The sequence below is a fragment of the Tursiops truncatus genome, chromosome 3 (genome assembly GCF_011762595.2).
Source record: "Tursiops truncatus isolate mTurTru1 chromosome 3, mTurTru1.mat.Y, whole genome shotgun sequence".
Lineage (NCBI taxonomy): Eukaryota > Metazoa > Chordata > Mammalia > Artiodactyla > Delphinidae > Tursiops > Tursiops truncatus.
In genome coordinates, this window is record NC_047036.1 from 102,911,079 (window position 1) to 102,924,979 (window position 13,901).

The following is a 13,901-nucleotide window of genomic DNA, read 5'->3' on the forward strand; positions in this document are numbered from 1 at the left end:
CTATACCACAGTATTCATTTCTGAACTTCAGAAATTGAGAGCTTAGCTATGTTATAGAAAGACTCCTCCACATGAATGTGATAAATGCTTTTTAAATCTAATTTGCAAACAGAGAAGGGTAAGAATGGCTGAACAATAATAGAACTTATCACGATAGGCACCTACTCTGAGTTCCACCCTTCACAGACATTCTCTCTAAACTTCACATGGATCCTGCAAAAATGGATACTATTAGTTTCATTTTGCAGAGGAAGAAACTGAGGTTATGCACCAGTTAGCGACTGAGTCAGGAATCAAACCCCAAGCACAGGTTCTTTGAACCTCTGAGCTCTAATGCTTTGTACTCCTAATGAAGGGAAGTGGAGATGGGGAGGGGGTAGGGAAAACCTTTACATTCTTTTTTTCCTCCTGAAACCCTTTAAAAAGACAGACAGGACAAAAGAAGAATGCGTGTTCTATATGCACGATTCTTTGCCGCCCTCTGACGAAGTACCTCAAAAGCTAAGCTTCTATCAATCCTGGAGAGATAGGATCGGTGGAGCATTAGTGATGGAATGAATGGTTGAAAAGAACGGCGGTGACCAAAGAAGTTTTTATGCAAAGAAAATCCCAAATCTGGAGCAAAGCCCTCCTGTTCATTTTATCTCACAAAAGGCAGGTAGCGCTGCCTGTTAAGGTAATGCATTACTACACTATTTGGAAAAACTACAGTTCTAATTAGACGAGCAAATAAATGTTCATTTCAATTTATTAATATAGCTGTAGGCCTTGTTACACTTTATCTCTTGGTTCTGAGACCAATCCATCTCGAGCTGGGAATCATTGTGGGGAAGTAACGGGTTTTAATAATGGATACAGGCAGTGAATTATTCAGGCAGATGGGAGCAAGCCTTGATGCCTTCACTCACTTCTTTAATTAACTGTGAGATGCTGACGAGTCTGGGCTGTCTGGAGGCTTTCTAAGTTCATCTCCATCAGAACTGTGAATTTTTCTTGAGCCATGGAAATGTTGTGTTCTGGCTCACCCATATCTGAGAAAAAGGAACGCCCGTTCTCCTGTCACCATTTTGTCTTACGGTCTGAATTTCTTTGTCTGCTTCAATCTTATTTTCACGCAACTTTTTAGCAATGAACATTTTTCTTGATAAAACCCACACCTTCGTTTGACTGCACCTCTGGATACGACTTTAGCTAAAGAAAATCCAAAATATTTCAATCCTGATTGAAGTCTGGGAACTAACCCATAAACAAAACAAAATCCGGTTCTGGTCACTGAAGCCCATTTGCTTGGCTTAAAGCCACTTGTTTTAATGGCTCAGAAAGAAAAGAACTGCTAGAAAAGAATTTTTACAGTCTTCATTTGACAGAGCATCAAACAAACAAAGCTAAAACTCTTATGAGATGCAAATTGCATAATTTGCATGGAACAGGGTATATTAGTTATGGAGCTTTGCAATGTGCCCTAGTGGTTCCTGTAAATAAAAGTTCTAAATGATGGAACATGGCCTTGTCCAGTGAATTTTCTCCTTTGCTTAACACAGATTTTCTGAGTGGGAAATATAGCTTATAGACTTTGCCCCAGTGTAAATCAATGGATTTGCTCTGAACATGTTCATAACATGTTAGATAACCGATTGCCCTTATTTGGGCAATCTACTTTGCCATTACCTATTACTATGAAAATTTTGTTTCAAAAGTGCACATAAGCTGCTATACAACCATTAATGCTGTGACAAGAGAGTTCCTCTTTCAGTTTTGTCACAGCAGAGAGAAAGTAAGGATCTGGGGGAGGTCTGAGCTCACCACTTCTTGGTAGAAATTGAATCACGATTTCTATAAATCAAAAGTCATGTTAAAAGCGCTGTGAAGTAAACAATGATGTATACGAATTAGCAGCATGACTGTAGTCAATACAAATCAAAGTGGCTTTATGAACATATTGATGTTTTCGGCTCTTCTAAGGTTGAATACATTTAAGTGTTTATCCCCCAGGGCATTGTTGGTTTAAATGAATCTATTTACTCTGAGACCAGACCACAGTTGCAGCTGGAGACACAAACTATCCACACTGACCCAAAGGTGGTTCTGACCCAAACCCAGTGACCCCATCTGTGTCCAGATGCTCATGGTAAACTGAAATTAAATGAACGACACTCAGGACAAAGACACTGTATAAAACAGTGGCTACGTTTGTGTTCGGTTTCCTTATATATTGATTTCAGTTTGGAGTCTCTTGGAATGCAACACAAAATTTTTTTCTAAGGATTTGGCCCAATAGCACGCGTCTGGATGTGAATCCTGTATCAGGATTTAACTTAAACTATGCTCTTAAGAGACTGATTCTGTATCTTCAAGTTGCATCAATACATCCTGTTACGGGATATTGACTAACTCAGTAGGTACCATAGACATATCTTGCTTGTCTGAAAGGAAAGTTTATTTTTATATCCAAATGCCATGTTTTAAAAATCAGATAATGCAGGCATCCTGTTAGGATTTACTAGATTAGCTGAAGAACACAAAACATCAGATTGTAATTAGATGACTACAGAGAAAAAACATAGGATGCATATTTCCACAAAATATCTGGCATCCTTCAGCATATTCAAAGTAAAGATAAGTCATCTATTTTGGCCTCTCTGTGGTTTAGAAAAGGATTCTTTGCACAATGGCTACACATTGGAATTCATCTAGCTTTTCTGAGAATATTACAGCATCTCACTATGCCTCCAAAAGGACCAGCCTCAAAATTATCAAGGGCACTTACATAGAGACCAGCAGTTAGAAAGAACACAGAAATGAAACATAGACTGATAAGTGGGTGGAAGTCATTCATCTTTTAAAGCCCATTAAAAAAAAGAGAATTTTAAATTAAAATGTCTACAATAGGTTCAACACCTCTCTCTCAGCCCCTCCCCTCCCTTTGTCACGGAACAGCATTCAAGTGTGGGAATGTTTCTCTTAAACATGTGTAAATCACACATTTAGTCATGCTCCAGGCAGGAGCCCCTACCAAGGGGTCCAAGGGGAGGGAGGCAAAGGATATTAAATACTAGTCCAGCAGTGTGTTAATGAAACATTTACACAAGCATTTTGTGTGGTTATAATAAAAAGGGGGACCTCTTTCACGGCACCCTTTCATTACTTAGCACAATCTTTAAGAGGATTAATGTTGGGGGAGGTAGGGGTAAGAATGTGCTTATCAGTTGAGTCTCAGGATCAGTAATGCCGAGTTCTTAATAGATTGCCTCTGGATTTGGGATTACTGCCGTGCAAATTCTTCCAGGCTTTCAATAGAATAGAGAGCAGTTTGTTTTCTCCCCTCCGATGCGGAGAGCTATTGACTTCGTGATGAAATGACCTGGTTTATTTATTTATTTATTTACCTCAGTTTATTCATATTCCTCCTTCCTCTCCTCTGTCACTCCAAACAGACAGACTTATTTATTTGTTTAGGCTCCTGGTGGCTGATGCATCAATATACGCATTCACACCACTGTTACTCTGATTAAGAAGCAGCTAAGGAAGCAAGTTTAATAGCAACCAACTGACTTTTATGACGTTCATATCAAGAAAAGGAAGTTACTGAGAAGACAGATCTACATTTTAGAAGTTGTTCGTTCTCTGCATCTCATTTTCTGAAAGGTTTCCAAACAGCTCAGTTAAACTACATATTTTGGAGGACACTGAAGCTTGTAAGTGGCCCTTTTATTTTTCTGGGGAGTTAGAGGCAGCTTTTGTTGGCAGTCTCCTGAAAGAGTACAGCACTGATGGATCATGCTGCCTGAGGTCCCGTGGCTTCTCACTATTTTTAGCACAAGAAAGATGTTAGTTGAAACAGTGTACAATGGACTAATCAGCCATGATAGAACTCACACTGTTTTCTACTTCACATTGCACTTATTATGTGCCTTGAATGTAAACAGCTCTTTGCTCTGACAAAGATGGCAGCTTGCCATGGTGGGATTCAGTCTTCTCTAAAGCTCAGTAAACATTGAAAAGAAACAAGCCTGAGGACTCTGAAAAAGCAATTGTTTGAATGTATGTCACTTGCAGCCTTAGACAAAATTATTTTTGTTCCTTCCATCCTTTACTCTCCACCTCCTTCCTCAAATTAGCAAGCATTCACATACACCAGTTATCTGTGTATGAAAAATTATTTCGATCATTTCTCCACCCACATTTAAAGAATCAGAAAATCACATTTTACATAAAAGGCTTGAATGATGACACCCTGTACAATTTACACTCATTGTGAAACGTGCAACTTAATGTAATAATATAAAGCTTGATCACGTAAGTAAATTGAAGTCTCTTTAAAGTATGATAAGAGAGATTCCGATTCTATTTAAAATTATACCCAACACCAAAAGGAAGGTTATTTTTTTGTACCATCTGTATCTGCCATTAGCAGATTCAATAGTTTGCTCTCAAAACAGATTTAGAGCAATTTACTATAAAGTAAATTGTTGTTAGCCAGCCTTCCTACATTGTTATCATCCCATGATTTTCCAGCCATGTTGGCTTATTTAAAAGTATTTTGAATTATGATCACAGTAATACATGCCTATGACATAAACAATCAAATAGCAGAAGAGGGTTTATAAAGAAAACTATCCCTTTCCCACACAGCCCTTTCCATGCTCAGGCCCATTTCCAGCAACAATTTTTAACCTTTTTGGTTTTTTAGCTCTTCTGGGAATTACCTTCTAAACTCTAAATAAATAATAGGCTTATAATGGTTATTCTTGACTCATTCAACGAATGACTCAACAAATATTCATTGTGTGGTAGGAATGTAAATTGCTGCAGCCACTGTGGTAAACAGTATGGAGGTTTCTCAAAAAACTGAAACTAGAACCATCATATGACCCAGCAATTCCACTCCTGGGTATATGTCCGAAAAAAGCAAAAACACTCATTTGAAGAGATATTTGCACCCCATGTTAGTAGCTGCATTAGTTACAATTGCCAAGATATGGAAGCAGCCTAAGTGTCCATGAATAAATGAATGGATAAAGAAGATGTAGTACATATATACAATGGAATGCTACTCAGTCATAGAAACGAATGAAATTTTGCCATTTGCAGCAACATGGATGGACCTGGAGAGCATCAATCTAAGTGAAATAAGTCAGATAGAGAAAGACGAATACTGTATGATATCACTTATATGTGGAATCTAAAAAATAAAACAAACTAGTGAATATAACAAAAAAGAAGCAGACTCACAGATATAGAGAACAAACTGGTGGTGACCAGTGGGGAGAAGGAAAGGGGAAGGGGCAATATATGAGTAGGGGATTAAGAGGTACAAATTACTATGTATAAAATAAGTCAAATACAAGGATATATTGTACAACATGGTGAATATAGCCAATATTTTATAATAACTATAAATGGAGTATAACCTTTAAAAACTGTGAATCACTACCTTGCCCACCTGTAACTTATATAAAATTGTACAGTAACTATAATTAAAAAAACCCAAGTATTCATTGTGTGCCCACTATCTGTCAAGCTCTCTTCTAAGACTCAGATACAAGAGTAAACAAAACAGACAAAAGTTCCTGTTCTCATGGAGCTTATATTCTATTAGGGTGGCGATGAGGAGAGTTAAGTAATAAACAACATCCATGAACAATTTCTATAGTATATTCAAAAGTTAAAACTGCTACTGAATAAAAGAAATGGGAAAGGTAGGCAAAGGGAGCACTGAGGAGGAGAGGTGGTTTGCAGTTTAAAATAAGGTGGTCATTCCATCTAGAGGGGTGGGATAGGGAGGGTGGGAGGGAGGTGCGAGAGGGAGGGGATATATGTATACATATAGCTGATTCACTTTGTAATACCGTGGAAACTAACACAACATTGTAAAGCAATTATACTCCAATAAAGATGTTAAAAAATAAATAAATAAATAAAATAAAATAAGGTGGTCAGTGATGACCTAACTGAGAATGTGATATTTGAGCAAAGACATGATGGAGGCAATTCAGTAATCCACGAGAATATCTCAAAGGAGAGTGAACGGCAAGTGCAAAGGCCCTGAGGCAGGAACATGCCCCCGCAAATGATACAAATTAACTTATTTACAAAACAGAAATAAAGTCACAGATGTAGAAAACAAACTTATGGTTACCAAGGTAGAAAGGGTGGGGGAGAGGGATAAATTAAGAGCTTGAGATTAACACACACATACTGTTATATATAAAATAGATAACCAACAAGGACCTACTTTACAGCACAGAGAACTCTACTCAATACTCTGTAATGACCTACATGGGAAAAGAATCTGAAAAAGAGTGGATATATGTGTATGTATAACTGATTCACTTTGCTGTACACCTGAAACTAACACATTATAAATCAACTACAGTAAGTCCCCTACATACGAATGAGTTTCATTCTGAGAGCACGTTTATAAGCCCAGTTCATTCCTAAGTCCAACAAAGTTACCATAGGTACCCAACTAATACAATCGGCTATATATACTGTACTGTAATAGGTTTATAATACTTTTTACACAAATAATACCAAAACAAACACAAAATATAAACAGTTTTAACCTTACAGTACAGTACCTTGAAAAGTACAGTAGTACAGTACAACAGCTGGCATACAGGGGCTGAACAGGCAAGAAGAGTTACTGATGGGATGACGGAGAGAAGGTGGGAGATGGTAGAGCTAAAGGACAGTCAGCAACAGGAGACAGAGGGCAAGCTGCAATTTCACTCACACCTGACGTTGATGGAACTTTGCACGTTCACATCTTTGAAAGTTCGCAACTTGAAGGTTCATATGTAGGGGGCTTACTGTATACGCCAATAAAAATTATTAAAAAAAAAAAAGAAATAAACAGCAAGGAGACCAGCTTGGCTGAAGCGGAGTGAACAAAGAAGACCGTGAGATGGGGCCTGTGAAGGAAAGCGATTGGGAGGTCAATCATGTAAGGACCCCACTGAATTTTACCCAGCAAGAGATGGAAGTTACAGGAAGAATTTGAGTGGAGAATTGATTAAATAGTATCTAAGTTTTTGCTCTATTGAGGAAAAGATGTACGCAGACAAGAATGGAAGCAGGAAATTGTTTTGGAATGTCTATGGTGATCCAAATAAAAAGAGAAAACTCAGAATGGGCTAATGGCAGGGGAAGGGGTAAAGTGGTCAGATTCTGGGTGTACATTGAAGCGTACATGATTTCCTGACAAATTGGATTTTATAGAATGTAAGAGAAAGACTTTGCCTGAGCTACTATAAGGAAGGGGTGGCCCTTAACGGAGATAAGAGAGACTGAGGTAGAGTGGGTTTTGGGAGGAAGATGTGGTTATGGACATGTTCAGTGTGAGATGCCTTTTAGATTTTGAAGTGATGATAACAAATAGACAAGCAGGAATAAGAAGCTGGAGTTCTGGGGTGAGATCTATAGTATACATTTGCATTTTTGGTCACTAGCACATATATAGTATTTAAGGTCATATGACTGGATGAACTCACTAAGGGAATGAGACTAAAAAGCAAAGTCCCAAGACTGAGCACTGGAACACTCCTGCAATAAAAGGTTAGATAATGAGGAGAAACCTGAAAAGAAAATGGAAAGAAGTGAGGTGGAAAGAAGTGAGGTAGGAAGAAAACCAGGAGAATACTGGAAGAAAGGAAAGTAGAAAAGTAGACTCATAAATACATAACAGGCTCACATGATTCACAGTAATATACCCATGTTAGAGAAAGAATTAAGAAGAGAATGGAGATCTTGCAACCAAATAAAAGGTAGCACTAAAAATATTATATGAATAGTTTTTATTCAATGATAAATAATCATATGAATAATGTTTCATTAAACATTAGAAGCATTCCCTTTAGAGCAGGGTTCCCCAACCCCCAGGCCGCAGACCAGTACAGGTTCCTGTTAGGAACCAGGACACAGCAGGAGATGAGTGGCGGGTGAGCGAGCGAAGCTTCATCTGTATTTACAGCCGCTCCCCATTGTTCGCATTACCGCCTCAGCTCCTCCTCCTGTCAGATCAGCGGCGGCATTAGATTCTCATAGGAGCGCGAACCCTACTGTGAACTGCACACGCAAGGGATCTAGGTTGTGTGCTCCTTAAGAGAATCTAATGCGTGATGATCTGAGATGGAGCTGAGGCAGTGACGCTAGTGCTGGGGAGCGGCTGAAAATACAGATTACCATTAGCAGAGAGGTTTGACTGCACAGAGACCATAATAAATCAATTGCTTGCACACTCATATCAAAACCTTATCAGTGTGTGGCAAGTGAAAACAAGCTCACACTGATTCTGCATTATGGTGAGTTGTATAATTATTTCATTATATATTGCAATGTAATACTAATAAAGTGCACAATAAATGTAATGAGCATGAATCATCCCAAAACCATCCCCTCCCCACCCCGTCCATGGGAAAAATTGTCTTCCACGAAATCAGTCCCTGGTGCCACAAAGGCTGGGGACTGCTGCTTTAGAGTTTAGAATCAGTATTCTAAAACTGTCTGGAATAAAAGAAAATATATGTAAGATAACATTGCTATGTACTAGTAATAATCACTTTTAAGTATTATGAAACTCAACATCAGCAGAGACTATATATACCAAAGAGTAGCTTTAACAAAGAATGTGAAAGATGCGAATGGATAATATCACAATACTGTTTTGAGAGGTATAAAACTTAAAAAGATTTAATAGAGATACACGTTTATTTGATTATGAACTGTAAGACTGGATATTGGAAAAATGTCAATTTCCCCTAAATGTGTGGGTTTATTATAATTCAAAACAGAATTTTGATGGGCAAATTTTGGGTACAATAATGATCAAAAGAGCACTATTTGTAATAGCCATCAAACTATAAACAATTCAAATGTCCATAAATAAGTAAACAAACAAATAGTATGTTCATTTAATGGAATAATATATAGCAATGAGAATGAATGAACTCTAACTATAGACAATGATGGCGATGAATCTCAGTAATATAATACTGAGCAAAATAAGGCAGACACTAAAGAGTATGTACTTTATGATTCCCTTTATATAAAGTTCTGAAACAGATAAAAGTAATGTAAGATTCCCAGAAGTTTTGGAAGGGAATCTTTAGCCCTGTGATGTTTCATTTCTTGATTTTTTGGCTGCTGGTTACATATTGTGTCCATTTTGTAAAAATTCGTTGAAATTACATTTGTAATTTGTGTACTTTTTATATGAGTATTTGACTTTGATAAAACTTTAAAAATACCAATAGTTTTAAAAAATTGGACATACTGATTTAACCATTTGCTTGTAATTGCAGACAATAAAAAAGTAGCTTCTAGTTTGTTCAGAAAGGAAAGTAATAATGAAAAACTGTATAAAATGTATAAAAAATCAGAAATGAGTGGAATATTCTGGCAACAGCTAAGGATCAATGGACAGAATACAACATTTGGTTGAGAGGAAAAATAATTCAGTAGGGGAAAGGCATGATCAATAAATGATGTTGCACTTTCAAACCTCCCTATGCAACTGGGTACAACCATGTGATCAGATTTTAGCTAATGGGATATAAGTGAAATTGAAAAATACCACTTCCAAGTCTTGCTGCTCAAAGGATTGGGCTTCTGGTCCTTCTCTCCTGTCCTTCTAATTTAGAGAAGGTCAGATTTAAACAAATGCCTGAGACGCAGCTGTTTAAATGGGAGCCGCTGGTCAAGAATAGCAGAATCACCTTCCTAGGCTTGGCCTGTTAACTGTACAAGAAGTAAACTTCTAGCTTGTTAAGCAAATAAGCAAACAAACAAATAAAGCTGCAAGTGCTGGCTGTTCCTTTAGGAATATATCAGTTACCTATTGCTGCATAACCAATTACACTTAAATGTAATAGCTGAAATCTACAAACATATATCATAATTTCTTTGAATAAGGAATCTGGGGAGCAACTTAACTGGGTACATTTCACTCAATCAAGATCCCTCATGAGGTTTCAGTTGAGCTGTCAGTTGGAGCTGCAGTTATGATCCAGACTCAGCTGGGCCTGAAGGACCTGCTTCCAAGCTCAGTCACTTGGTGGCTGGCAGGCTTCACCTCGTCACAGGCTGTTGGCTAGACAGTCTGAGCTCCTCTTGTTCTATTGGTTTGAGGGCCTGAGCTCCTCGCCACCTCGCGTGGTTCTCCCATAGGGCTGCTTGCAATAGGCTGCTTCCTCCCCGTCAGTGTAATAAGTGAGCCAAGAGAAAGGGCGAGAGAGAGCTCAAGACAGGACCTGCAGTTATTTATAATCTAATATTGAGCTACTGAGTCCAGCCCACACTCAAGGGGAGGGGGTGACACAAAGGCATAAAAGACAAGAGGCAGAGATATTCAGTGCCACCTACCACAGGAAGAAAAATCAGGTTAGATCCTCACTTAACACCACACCAAAATAATCTGCAGATGAATACAAAATTGAAATATAAGAAGTCAAGTCCTTCTTAAAAATAGAACCAAGTCTATGTGAATGTTTCTCTAGTATCAGGATGGGAAGAACAGCTAAGCTTAAAAGCATGGTAGCTCCTGTCACAGGCTGGGTTTTCTAGGGAGCAGACACTGAAATGGGTTAGAAGGTGAAAGCCTTACTGGTAGGCAACAGTGTGAAAGGTAGAGAGGAGGAAGCAGGATCGGGCAGGGAATGTGGATCTGAAAGAAGTCGGTTAGCCCCAAGGGGAGCTCCGGAGCCAAGATTTCCCATCAGATCAGTCCCAGTCTGGGTAGATCAGCTAGGCCCTTGAACAAGTTTCTTGTTCTATATATGGTTAGGGCTGCCTTGAGAACAAGAGCAATCGTGGCATGAAAGCTGAGGAAGATCAAGAAGGAACTTATAGCTGGAGGTGGTCCACCAGCTGTACCATTTAACTGGGCAACAAGTCCATTTTTGAAGATCTGAGCTGAGCGTCTAGGTCTCTGCCACAGTCTACCCCTTGCGGCATTTAGACACAGTGCTTCAAACACTTGTGCAGAGCAGCTCCTTAGGGCTGGAATGGGCTTCTTTTCCTGAGGAGGAACTGCCCTCAGGCTCCTGCTCTAGGCCAAAAATACCCATTAGAGGGATCATGCACTGGGCAGAAATGGCCAAGCTTCAGTGCCTCTTTACTGGCTGAAGACGATCCTGAAAATAGTGGGCCCTCAGCTCAAAAGCGGAGGCAAAACCTAAAAGGCTAACAGCTAGCGGCTGAAGCTAAGCACACGCCTGGTCACGTGGCAGGGAGTCCTTTCTAGGAGGGCCGTCTGAGCAACACACAGTCACAAAAGAATACACCAAAACAATTTTTTTTTTACTTCACAAAAACATAATCCTCAACATGCAAATATATAAAACATAACAGGAAAAAACCCATGACATGTTAATATCATAATTTCATAAAAGGCGAATGCCCTATCAGAACATCAGTCTTTAGTAAAGTCCATAGCGGATGTACTGTATATGATGAATTTAACATATTGTTAAACACTTAAGACATAAGTGAATACTTAGAACAAAGCTCTCAAACCCAAATAAGTATAATTAACTAATAGATGTGAACAAATATTCAGCTGGCCTCCCAAGTAGTCAAATGAATGCAATAAAGTTTTATTAAAGCAATAAAAAAGTTTTGGCAGCCTATCGAATTTCCCATTTTTTTAGTAAATGATTTAGTTTTGGCAAATGAGCTTTAAGTTAGACATTTGCACATGCCTGGCAGGAGTGTCAATTCATATTTCTGTAAATCAATTTGGCATCAGGTTTTAGGAGTTGTAAAAACAAATCCTTTTACTCAGTAATTCTACTTCAAGAGTTTTTCATCTCTGCTGTGTCTCAGAGGCAAGCAACTGCTTCAAGACAAAGCTGAACATCTCTTTCCCAACCACGGGCTGCCAGAAACTCACTGAAGTGGACAACAAAGGCAAACTCTGAGCCTCCTATGAGAAGCGTTTAGCCACAGAAGCTGCTGCAGATGCTCTGGGTGAAGAAGGGAAGGGCTATGTGGCTGGAATCAGTGGTGGGGATGACAAACCAGGTTTCCCCACAAAGCACGGTAGACTAGGAGGACTAGAGAAAGCAAGCACAAATCCGTTCAGGGGATGCACCGTGGATGCCAATCTGAGTGTTCTCAACTCGGTTACTATTTTAACCAATAATAACCATTGGAAAAAGATATTCTTGCACTCACTGATACTACTGTGCATCATCACCTGGGGCCCAAAAGAGCTAGCTGAACCCACAAACTTTCCAATCTCTCTAAAGAAGATGGTGCCTGCCAGTATGCTGTGCAAAGCTCCTGACCAGAGAAGGTAAGAAACCTCGGTGCCCAAGACGCAGCGTTACGTTATTCCCTGTGTCCTGCAACACCAAAGTCGGCTTGTTGCTCTGAAGAAACAGGGTACTAAGAAAAATTAGGAAGAGGCCACAGAATATGCTAACCATTGGCCCAGAGGATGAAGGACACCAAAGAAAAACTCCAGGAACAGACTGCCAAGAGATGGAGGCTGTCCTGTCCGACAGCTTCTACCTCTAAGTCTAAGTCCAGTCAAAAACAAGGTTTTCTAAGAGTAAGAAATAAATAAGGTCAGACTTAAAAAAAAGAAAAAAGTTTATCTTAAGGAAATAATCAGAAATGTGGACAAAGATTTACACATAAAGATATTCATCTTAGCTTTATTTGTTATATCAAAAGCCAGAAGCAACCCAAGGGCTCAAACTTAGGAAAAGTGTTAGATAAACTACATCGTATCTGTAGGATAGTGTGTCGTGCAACCATTAAAATGAAAATGGGTGATGAAGCTTTAATGTCAAAAGATAACGCTTATGATGGACGTGTTAAATGAAAATAAAAAGAATTGCATATATAGCATTACCCCAAGTATGTAAAAATCCATAAAAAGATGCGTAGAAGATATGCCAAAACTATAAACATGGATTTGATTATCTTTGGTTGGGTGATTTTATTTTCTTCTTTTTACTTTCAATTTTTACAGAATAAACATTCTTGGAGTCGTCTCAAGAGACAATTGCTAGAAGCTTTCCTTGTCCTTAGAGAAAGGGCTGGGTCACGTGCTTCTCCCTGTGTGCCTCCTGCACTTTCTCAGTGCACACCCCTCTCTTAGCATTTCCTCGTGGTGCTCAAGTTTTCTGTGCATATATCTGCCATGCTGTCCTGACACTAATGATGTGGAGTTGGGTCAGATTTCACAGGTCGAGAGCACAGTGCTCTACAACATACCCCTCACTTCAGACACCAGCTGCAAGCTCTAGAGTTCTCAGGCCACTCACACTTCTGACCAACCGGCTACGAATCTGGAGCTTCTCACTACCTCCCCAGGTTCTGTAATTGGCTAGAATGACTCAGAGAATTCAGGAAAGCATTATACTTAGGATTATAATTTTATCACAGAGCACACAAATTAGAACCAGCCAAATGAAGAGACACACAGGGTGAGGTCTGAGAGGATCCCAAACAAAAATGTTCCCTGTCCTCAGGATGTAGGACCCTCCTGGCACGTTGATCAGTATCGCTAACCTGGAAGCTCACCAGAGCTTCAGATATACAGAGTTTTTACTGGGGTTTCATGACATAGGTTTGATTGATTGAATCATTGGCCATGTGATTAAACTCAATCTTGAGCCCCCGTCCCCTTCTCAGATCTTGGACTTATAAATGCATGGCTCAAAACCTTAACCCTCTAATCATGCAGTATGGTCTCTCCAGCACGGAAGCGCCATCCTGAAATTATCTAGGGGCTCACCAGGAGTCACCTCATTGGCATAAATTCCAGTGTGGTCCAAGGGACCCACAATGAATAACAAAGACACTCCTTTCATTTTGGAAATTCCAAGGATTTAGAGGCTCCCTCCTAGGAAGTGGGGCAAAGTTCAGCCGAATTCTTTCTTATACAACAG

The 13,901-nt window shown here is 39.2% G+C and overlaps 1 pseudogene; it reads left to right on the top strand.

Annotated features, from left to right (window-relative positions):
* LOC101334134 (small ribosomal subunit protein eS6-like) overlaps positions 1 to 12,568 on the top strand; it is a 49,399-nt pseudogene extending 36,831 nt beyond the window's left edge.
* Positions 12,569 to 13,901: the final 1,333 nt, after the last annotated feature.